General features: G+C 38.5%; 1 long non-coding RNA gene across 1 annotated transcript in view; it reads left to right on the top strand.

Moving 5' to 3' along the window:
* LOC132368587 (uncharacterized) overlaps positions 1–8,881 on the top strand; it is a 28,840-nt gene extending 19,959 nt beyond the window's left edge. Inside the window, exons 2-4 of the long non-coding RNA XR_009504133.1 lie at positions 7,134–7,188; positions 7,300–7,333; positions 8,353–8,881. This is a non-coding gene — a long non-coding RNA (uncharacterized LOC132368587). The remainder of the gene's footprint in view (positions 1–7,133; positions 7,189–7,299; positions 7,334–8,352) is intronic.
* The last annotated feature ends 2,308 nt before the right edge of the window (positions 8,882–11,189 follow it).

Here is an 11,189-nt window from a genome sequence, read left to right on the forward strand (position 1 = left end):
CTGAAGTTAGTCATCCAGTAGGGAAGGCAGTTTGGTCACCCTTTCAGGCCATAATTACATTCTATTCCAGTGACCAGTGGTAATTAATTGTACTTTGTGCCCCGTGTAAAAATAGACACATACAGGAGAAAGCACAGTGTCTGGTAAATGCCACGGGCATTCTTGGAATTCAGAATAGTTTCTTTAAATGGTGCAAAGGAAGTGGAAGCCTCGCTTTCTTCCAGAATGATATCAAGTTGTAACAGGCAGCTGACCTGTAATAGTGCCCTCCTCCCCACCCCCAAATGAGCCTTTAAGTTAGGTAACCTTTCATAACAGAAACAGAAGCTTTACAAAATAAAGCATTAACATGGCTTATATTCTCTCAGAAAACATATGAGTTGTACAGGCTACGCAAAGCTTCACCTAGATAAGCACTTTGGAAGAAAGGCAAATAAATGGGCAGACCATTTCAGATACATTGAAGAAAGCTAGAATAAAAGAGCTAGAAGAAACAACTTAATTTGATCTTTTATTTCTTGATGGAGAAACTGAATTCAAGGAAGGTATTAGGACCTGCATAAGGTTAGTGGCAGAGCTTGGATCCAACCGGGAGCCTCTGAAAGTGAATCAGGAGCTCTTTCTACAATATAATACACCCTCATAGCACAGAATGAGGAATAATTAATTTTTCCGTAGTCTAGAACTCTAGACTCTAGAGCCTAGGGGAATTCAAAAGCAGTTAACATTCTGTTTTCTTTAGGGTTAGACTTTTCATTTCCTCCTTAATGCAGACATTTTCATGCAGCTAATGGAAATAAGACTGCAGAGTCTTTTTGGTTTTTTTCTTGTTGTTTTGTTTAAAGTATTCTAGACTTTAGCCATCACAGTACTAATGACATGATTTTTGACATATCTGCATATCAACTCTACTACGTACTTTTTAAAAAAAATATTTAAATTTTATTTTAAGAGGATATATATCCCTACCATAAATGGAAAACAAAAGGAAAGAAAACAGAATCACTTGCCATAAGTAGAAGGCAACATTAGAAATGAATACAAAGCAATGTTACTAAATTCTCAGTAGATACTGTTGTCTCTCCTAGTCCAAGGCCTGCCTTCTTTGTTAAAAAAGGAAGGTTAATACAAATTAGCTCCAGTCTGAGACTTAACTTTTGTTATAATCCGAAAGACTGAAAGAAAATTGAAAAGGGAGTAAAATTCTTACTGTGATTCACTTAGATAACACTTCAAATAACCTCTTTAACCATTGGTTTACTTTGGAGAAAACTACTACAGTGAATGCATTTACTACCATTAATACTTAAAATTAAGGTCCTTTGGGATTCTATTATTCCATGCAAGAACTATAAGAGGCAGTAGTATCACATAGTGGAGTCCCTGGATATATTTAAGTACATGGTAGCTAAGGTATATGCAGGGTTTCACCTCTAATTTGATTTGTTTGACTTCATATCCTGGCTTTACTACCAATTATCTGTGTGACCATGGACAAGTCATTGTTCTCTAAGCTTCAGTTTCTTCATCTTTAAAATTGGAGTAGTGATAGTATTTGTTGGGGTGGTTACAAAGCTTTAAAGGTCTAATGCATAAAAAACACAGTGAGTGCTTAATAAATGTTAGCTTAGTTATTATTATATTGTACACTGCAGTGCTATACTGTGGGCTCCGTCAGAAAATGTATATAAGCCTTTCATGGCAGGAAGAGTAAATTACCATAATTTAGAACAAAAACATTTTTAGGTAGCTACTTTGTATGCAGGACAGATCAGGTTTAACTTCCTCCTCTTCATGGGAGACTTCTGCTGCCTAAGAGCCACTTTCCACCTTTCCCTCCCCAGGCAAAAGTTCTGAAAGGGCACACCAAGAACCCACAGTTAAATGTTTGCACAGCAACTTACCACCCACCCCCTAACTGTCTTGTTGTACCTCTTCTGAGCCAACTTTTCATCTCAGCAGATGGGCCCACCCAGGGTCATGGGCATGTGTGGGCTTCTTAAGGTTGTTTCCCAGGGCATGGTGATAACTGCTGGAGTTGGTGAGGGATGCAGGTCAAGTAAAGGTCTGGTCACAGATTCCAGAATGTTTGGGCCCAAGGGAAGGAATGGAGCAGAGAAGTGATGGAGGGTGTAAGTTAGGCATGAACAAGAGAAAAGAATGCATGATGAATCAAGTGGACCAAACAAACCCAACAACAGCAACAAAAAGCAAAAACAAAAACAAAAACAAAAAAACCCCACCAGGATAAAGTTTTAAAAGGAAAAAAAAAATCTGTCAGTAAAAAATTCAGTGTAAGGTACAAGAAACCCAAAAAGCATTCTTGGAGCTAAACGGTACTGCAGTAAAGATCGTGATTTAAGGAAGATGGCATAAAAATGGATGACACTAAAATGACATAATTAGAAGAAAAAAGAGGAAGGTATTTGGTTAAGAAGCAAGGCTTTTTATAGACATTTCCCACAGCTAACTTTATGTCAGCACCTGTCTGTTTTGTGTAAACATGTGTTATATCCATGCTATATTCTTAGTAGTAGCTTTGAAGGCATGCTTTTATTTTTGTTGACACATTTGTGTGAAAAACAACAAGAACTTAAAGATTTGATTTTCTTCCCTAAGTCACATTTCCTGACTCTAGCCAAGCCTCACAAAGAGTAATGGACTGTAAATTCCGGTTTTTTCCAAGCCAGACTGAGTCTGAGGTGGTGGCTGTTTGGTTTCCATTAGAAACATTAAGAGAAATAAATTATTTTGGACTCATGGGAAAATGTGTGTTACAGATATAAAATTTCCAAATTTGGAAAATATTTGGTGATCTAATAGTTAAAATAATAAAATCTATTGCTCTCCTCAGTTGCTTAGAAAGCATAATTGAAAGTGGACACATTGAAAAGACTGTGGTGACAATCCCTCCACACATCAGTCTCTCAAGATTACAGTTAATGTGTAATAAAGCAGCATGTCAATTTAAAACAAAAAAAAGCTTTGCCTCCCAGGTAGTTGGTAATAAACATTAACCAGCATCAAAGTGGATGCATCAAAGATGGTGGTTCTCAACACTGGCTGCACACTGGAAGCAACTGAGGAGCTTTAAAAAGTACTGACACGGGCTTCCCTGGTGGCGCAGTGGTTGAGAATCTGCCTGTCAATGCAGGGGACACGGGTTCGAGCCCTGGTCTGGGAAGATCCCACATGCCGCGGAGCAACTAGGCCCGTGAGCCACAATTACTGAGCCTGCACGTCTGGAGCTTGTGCTCCGCAACAAGAGAGGCCGCGATAGTGACAGGCCCGCGCACTGCGATGAAGAGTGGCCCCCACTTGCCGCAACTAGAGAAAGCCCTCGCACAGAAACGAAGACCTAACACAGCCATGAATGAATGAATAAATAAATAAATGAATAAATAAAAATTAAAAAAAAAAAAGTACTGACACGTGGCTCCCACCCCCCACAATTCGGATTTAACTTGGATGGGATACAGTTTGGGCATCAAGAGTTTTCAAATCTCCTCAGCTGATTCTAATGTGAAGCAAAGTTTGAGAAACACTGAAAACTTTGCCACTGTGGGCCCAGGGACCAGCAGCATTGCTATCACCTGGGAGCTTGTTAGACATGCAGAATGTCAGGCCCACCTCAGGCTGCTGAACTGGAATCTGAATTTTGCCAAGATCCCCACATGGCCTAAATGTACATTAAAGTCTGAGAATCAATGCTCGAAGGAATTCTCGTCTTTGATAATTTTTTCTTTCTATAATGTTAGACAGTAATTACATGATTAATAAAAGATGAAAGAAAAATGGCTCAACTTTTCTTCTCAAAAACTCAGGAAACAGACTTTCATATCTCTGACATTCTGCAGATAATAAAATGTGGATGATATGAAGTAAGATCCATGTTTGTAGGGTTGCCAGATAAAATATGGGATGCCTGGTTAAACGTGAATTTCAGATAAGCAATTTTTTTTTTCAAGTGAAAGTGGGTTACAAATATTGCATGGAATATACATATACTAAAAAAAGTATTCATTGTTTATCTGAAATCCAAATTTAACCGGGCATCCTGTATTTTTATTTGCTAAATCTGGTAATCCTACATATATTCCCAGGAGCGTCTCTTTGCTCTCTAGGCTCTCAGGAATAAAGGGGAAATGATACCATAAATGGCCAAGTGGCTGTCTAGACTGATTGACTGTAATGTTGTTTCTCATCCCGCCCAGACAGCCAGGGCTGTGACTTCCCTAAACTGGACTGATGACTCACCCAACTGGGAGAGTAATGGGAAATTTACTTGCTGATTCAGGAAGACATAAAACTTGGCAAACTTTTCCTTCAGCCTAAACCAAAAGAAAAAAATTTCCAAAGCAAATGTTAAATACAGTACAATATATGAAAACACTTTAACTTGAGGCAGCAGCAAATTCAAGGGCTTGTAATAGCATGTTTTCCATTAGTTGACTAAAAGACATATTCATGGTTTGTTCCACCATTGCACTCAGAGGTTGGTATTTTTCTTAAGAATTACTGCTACTTAAGCCCCCTCAGAGGCCACTCTCCAAGAATACATTTTAGATCCGTTTTCTCAATACTGCATGTAGTTTGCAAATAAAGTAGCACATTTTTGAGCAGAGATGGGGGTGTGGATTTGATGGCTACCCTCCCTTTGTCACTGACTCACAACAGGCTTTGCAACTATAGGCAAAGCTGATATCTCAGTCCTTCCTCCTGGAATGGTTATTTAGTTTTACACTCTGTACCTAATTTCTCAGGTTGTCTTTAATCCTTCTCCATTCTGTCCTACAATTTTACTATTTTAAATTAAGACCACTTGTTATCAAAATCACTGAAAGATTAGCTTTGGTAGAAGAGGAAACTAAATTTACATTAGCCAATTCTGACCTTTTGGTTTTTAATTTGGAAAATTTTTGATCAGAAAAGTCTGAATAAAATAGCTGTGAAAAATATGCAATATTAATGATTTTTAAAAAATAATTCCATAGTTGATTTTGAGTAGGTTGAAAACGTGAGTGTAGATACCAACACTTTTTTTTGACAATCCTAGTTTCAGGACCTGAAAGCAAATCAACTTTTTTCTAGCAAATGCAGGCAGAAACTTCCATTTAAAAGCAAAGCCCACGAATAATATATTCCAGAAGTTTCAATCTCTGCAGACATGATGATGAAGGCTGAAAGTGTTAATTACCTCATATATACTTAGCAATACACTATGGTGTGTTGGGGGAATATAGCTATAAATGCTTTGCAACTCTTCTATCAAAAAATGAAATCAATTTCCCATACTTTGAACCTGGTCTGGCCTTGTAACTTGCTTTGACTAATAGAAGTGGCAGAAATGATGTGCCAGTAAAGCCTAGGCCTCAGGAGAGCTTGCAGCTTCCACTTTTGCCCTCTTGGAACACTGCCTTGAGAATGCCATGTAAAGAAGCCACCCCTAGTTTGAGGAGCCAAGTGGAGGATGAAAAGCCACAAGAAAAGAGAACTGAGGCACCCCACTGCCAGCCAGCACCAACTGACAAATATGTGAGTGAGGCCATTTTGGACCTTCCAGGCTAGAGTGATGTTGCATGAGTGAGCCCAGGAGAAACTGCTGGTCAACGCACATAGAATCATGAGAAGTAATAAATCATTGCTTTAATCCACTATGTTTGGGGGTAGGGGGAGGATTGCTACTTAACAATAAGTAACTAAAACTCCCAAAGGAAATTGTTAAAAAAGGCACGTCCCAGGTCTCCTCTCCAGAAATTCTGATTTAGTAGGCCTGGCTTGGGATTCTGATCACACTTTTTACACGAGGACCCCAGATGAAGGTGATCCTCAGACCAGCCTTTGAGAAAATGTCCTAGTGAGATTTCCTTCAGCACAGAGCAGGCCTGAGGCAGGCGGCCACATAATTGTGCATCAGCCCTGCAAATAGTGCTCTTGCATTTGTGCAGTGCACATTTACATCAACATATGCAATGGCCAGGTACAGATAGAAACTTTTTTTTAATGTTTGCATAAAAAGATAGACTATATATATATGGCTATAGATACATATATTTGTTATATATATAACATAAAATAGAAATCAAAAATGTTATTTTTATGCTTCCCCATTTGCCTAATATGGATTGATTGAGGAGGGGGTTGAATAGGGAAGCAGTAATAGCACAGACCTCCTGGGGGAACAAAAATTTAGTGGGAGATTTTTGAATGAAACTGATATGGGCTAAAGTCTCTTTTTTAAAAAAATTATTAGTACCTTTAATTATTATTTATTTATTTATTTATTTTGGCTGTGTTGGGTCTTCGTTTCTGTGCGAGGGCTTTCTCTAGTTGCGGCAAGCGGGGGCCACTCTTCATCGCGGTGCGCGGCCCTCTCACTATCGTGGCCTCTCTTGTTGCGGAGCACAGGCTCCAGACGCGCAGGCTCAGTAGTTGTGGCTCACGGGCCCAGCTGCTCCGCGGCACGTGGGATCCTCCCAGACCAGGGCTCGAACCCGTGTTCCCTGCATTGGCAGGCAGATTCTCAACCACTGCGCCACCAGGGAAGCCCCTGGGCTAAAGTCTTGAAGTAAGAGGGTAGGTATTTTTTAAAAAGCAGCAAAATTGAGGCAGAAAGAGAAAAAGAGTGTGCAGGTTTCTTAGAGCGTCGTGAAAGGAGGAGGCAGGAGAATAGGAAAGACGGATGCTCAGGGAGGTTTATCTGAGGAGCAAGACCAACTGCAGGTGAATATCCTGAAGCTACTCCAGAAAGACAAAGGCGAATCTGCTACCTAGAAACAGCTGAGTCTTTTACTTATGTGTACGTCCCGCGATGGGTGCGTCATGAACCCTAGCAGGTGTGAGTCTTTAAAGCCTTAGCTTTATTCGGTTGTCCTGGATGATGGTGATCCTCGGAGCGACTGGGTCCTGCTTTTATCCGTCTCATATATGTGATTTCTGCTAACGTGCCATTGGAAGAAAGGGTTCCACTGCCAGGAAACATTTGAAAACCAAGGAGTTAAAGCATGAAGGCAATGTTATTTAATTGAAGAGAAAGATTATCAGACCAGTGATATTTTAGTTTCTGACATTGCTGCTTCTCAGTGGCAGATATAGTCAAATTCAGTCTTCGTATGGTTCTCTTTTGTTCTCAGGAGGTGATGGGAACTCATAAAACCTTCAACAACTGCCATCTCCCTGGGTCCTGTGGTGAGTTCAACCTGCATTTTCTTTGCCACAGTGAAAGTGAAATAACTTGTGGTGAAAACTCCAATTTCTTGTATAGTAACATAACTTCTCCTCTGATGTCTCCCTTTTTAGGAGCTGTTTGTGAAACTTAAGTTGCTGAAATAGAGTAAGAAAAAAATTATAGATACGTACAGAAAGTTGTCATTGAAGATCCTTCCTGGCTTTTTATGGGCTTGAAGCCTCTGTGACACTCACCAAATTATGATTTTTCCCCCTTTCTCTTGGGAAACAAGTAGAATTAACTGTCACTCTTAGGAAATCACATAAACATACGTGTGCGTTTGCCTAGAACATAAATTATACATATTGTAATAAGGGAAAATATATAGTATTTGTGTAATTACAGTGAGAATCTTTTTGTTTATAAATTATGATAACTTGCAACTTAACACATCTGTATTTATCAGGATTGGCTAGGATATATTTCAGTATCAAATTAACTCACAAATCTCAGTGACTTAACCCAGCAAAAGCTTGTATTTCACTCTATTGCATGAGACACATTTAGTAAAAATATGTGATACAAACATCAGGTTTTTTATTTCTTTCTATATACCAAGATAGCATGAGTAGAAAATAACACAAATTATGCTTTCTGGCCAATAAAATGCCTATGAAAATAATGATAAGTTTTTCTGTCAAGGCTAAAACAAATTGTCTCTAAATATAGTAGCAACCAATGTGTGGTGAGGACAACAAACAATTTTCAAGCCATCATAGCCACAAAAGTAAGATTAACTGAGGGAATGACTTGTTAGACTGACATAGTTTTCAGTGTCTAAAGACAAATTTGTCATTTATCATGTAAAGAAAAAGTTTTAAACCAACATTGCCTTTGACCACCACAAAAATATTACGCCAATGATCAAGTAATTTTCACATGCAGTTTAAAACTAACAAAACCAGATTTATATAACAATAAGGACTGGGGGAATATTTAAATTTTATAATTGAGATAACTGATTAATATTGGAATTAAAAATTGGGGGCACATGTGGGGATATTTTCCTGTATATAAATACTAAGATTTATATGGGACAAACTCCTTGAGGACAGGACTTGTTACTTATCACTCCACAGTGGGCAGATGTATTTATATGCTTGATTGTATCCCTTTCTTTGCAGAACTACCCTTCCTCCATCCCGAATCATTAAGGACATCCTATCTACTACAGTGCTGTGCCACACCCTTGCTACAGGAGTGATTACGTGACCCAGGCAGGGCCGATCCTAATATCTCACTCCTCTGAACACAGTGATTGGTTCAGGGGTAAGTAATAATTATAAACAGAGCCAATAAGAATCATTGCCTGGAGCTGATATACTGGTTTGAGAAGTAGGCAGTTTTTTTAGCTAGGATGGGATTGCTAAACTATGACACATAGTCTGAGATCATGGATAACTATCTTCCCTCATCAACTGGGGAGCCTGAAGCAGTAGGAGAGGAGAAGACTAAAACAAAGAAGGAAGTAGAGCTGGAAAAGGAAGAGGCAGAAAAAAGGGAGGGTGTGGTGCGGGGAAAACACCACATTCCCCGGGAATTTTGTTGTGTTTGAAGCCAGAACCGACCCTGAGCTTCCTGTTATGTGAACCAATCCATTTTCTTTCTGCTTTGGCTCATGTGAGCTGGGTTATTGTCACTTGCAATTGAAATGGTCCTGACAAACACTTCATTTTTAGAAGCCCTGTAGGATCTGCCATGTGGCCATGGTATCTTACATATAGTACTGAGTCAGTAAAGGTTTATACTCAATGAAAGCATAGATGAATCTATCTTCCGGCATCATTGAAAGGTGTTGTAGGTGCCATCACATAATTTTGTGAAAATAATTATTGTTGTCTACTTGCTTTTTTTTTTTTTAACATCTTTATTGGAGTATAATTGCTTTACAATGGTGTGGTAGTTTCTGCTTTATAACAAAGTGAATCAGTTATACATATACATATGTTCGCATATCTCTTCCCTCTTGCATCTCCCTCCCTCGCACCCTCCCTATCCCACCCCTCTAGGTGGTCACAAAGCACAGAGCTGATCTCCCTGTGCTATGCGGTTGCTTCCCACTATCTATTTTACGTTTGGTAGTGTATATATGTCCATGCCACTCTCTCACTTTGTCACAGCTTACCCTTCCCCCTCCCCATATCCTCAAGTCCATTCTCTAGTAGGTCTGTGTCTTTATTCCTGTCTTGCCACTAGGTTCTTCCTAACCTTTTTTTTTTTTTCCTTAGATTCCATATATATGTGTTAGCATACTGTATTTGTTTTTCTCTTCTGACTTACTTCACTCTGTATGACAGACTCTAACTCCATCCACCTCACTACAAATAACTCAATTTCGTTTCTTTTTATGGCTGAGTAATATTCCATTGTATATATGTGCCACATCTTCTTTATCCATTCATCCGATGATGGACACTTAGGTTGCTTCCATGTCCTGGCTATTGTAAATAGAGCTGCAATGAACATTTTGGTATATGACTCTTTTCGAATTATGGTTTTCTCAGGGTATATGCCCAGTAGTGGGATTGCTGGGTCGTCTGGTAGTTCTATTTGTAGTTTTTTAAGGAACCTCCATACTGTTCTCCATAGTGGCTGTATCAATTTACATTCCCACCAACAGTGCAAGAGTGTTCCCTTTCCTTCACACCCTCTCCAGCATTTATTGCTTCTAGATTTTTTGATGATGGCCATTCTGACCGGTGTGAGATGATATCTCATTGTAGTTTTGATTTGCATTTCTCTAATGATTAATGATGTTGAGCATTCTTTCATGTGTTTGTTGGCAATCTCTATATCTTCTTTGGAGAAATGTCTATTTAGGTCTTCTGCCCATTTTTGGATTGGCTGGTTTGTTTTTTGGATATTGAGCTGCATGAGCTGCATGTAAATTTTAGAGATTAATCCTTTGTCAGTTGCTTCATTTGCAAATATTTTCTCCCATTCTGAGGGTTGTCTTTTCATCTTGTTTATGGTTTCCTTTGCTGTGCAAAAGCTTTTAAGTTTCATTAGGTCCCATTTGTTTATTTTTGTTTTTATTTCCATTTCTGTAGAAGGTGGGTCAAAAAGGATCTTGCTGTGATTTACGTCATAGAGTGTTCTGCCTATGTTTTCCTCTAAGAGTTTGATAGTGTCTGGCCTTACATTTAGGTCTTTAATCCATTTTGAGTTTATTTTTGTGTATGGTGTTAAGGAGTGTTCTAATTTCATACTTTTACATGTACCTGTCCAGTTTTCCCAGCACCACTTATTGAAGAGGCTGTCTTTTCTCCACTGTATATGCTTGCCTCCTTTATCAAAGATAAGGTGACCATATTTGTGTGGGTTTATCTCTGGGCTTTCTATCCTGTTCCATTTATCTATATTTCTGTTTTTGTGCCAGTACCATACTGTCTTGATTACTGTAGCTTTGTAGTATAGTCTGAAGTCAGGGAGCCTGATTCCTCCAGCTCCATTTTTCGTTCTCAAGATTGCTTTGGCTATTCGGGGTCTTTTGTGTTTCCATACTGTCTACTTGCTTCTTTAACTCAACTTCAAGAAAAAAAATTATCTTCTTCTTTAAAGTTCCATTTCCTTGGTGTAACATTGGATCCTTACAGTATAACTGAATTCTTTTTTTAAAAAAAATTTTTATTGGAGTATAGTTGATTTACAATGTTGTGTTAGTTTCAGGCGTACAGCAAAGTGCATCAGTTATACATATACATATATCTTGAATTCTTAATTAATGTACCCATCTCTCTCTCTCTCTCTCTATATATATATATATGTATATATATATATCAAGCTATTTTCAATCACTTTTAAAATCTGTAGTTTTCATTTTTATATGATTTTTTCCCCCCAAATGTCTGTGTCTGTCATGCCATTTTCTAGTGCTCATGAACTTTTCCGATTGGAGACCACATTGTAAGTGGTTGTGAGATTCTCATACATGTTTATAAAATCTTATTTAACCCATATT

The sequence above is a fragment of the Balaenoptera ricei genome, chromosome 7 (genome assembly GCF_028023285.1).
Source record: "Balaenoptera ricei isolate mBalRic1 chromosome 7, mBalRic1.hap2, whole genome shotgun sequence".
In the NCBI taxonomy this organism is placed as follows: domain Eukaryota; kingdom Metazoa; phylum Chordata; class Mammalia; order Artiodactyla; family Balaenopteridae; genus Balaenoptera; species Balaenoptera ricei.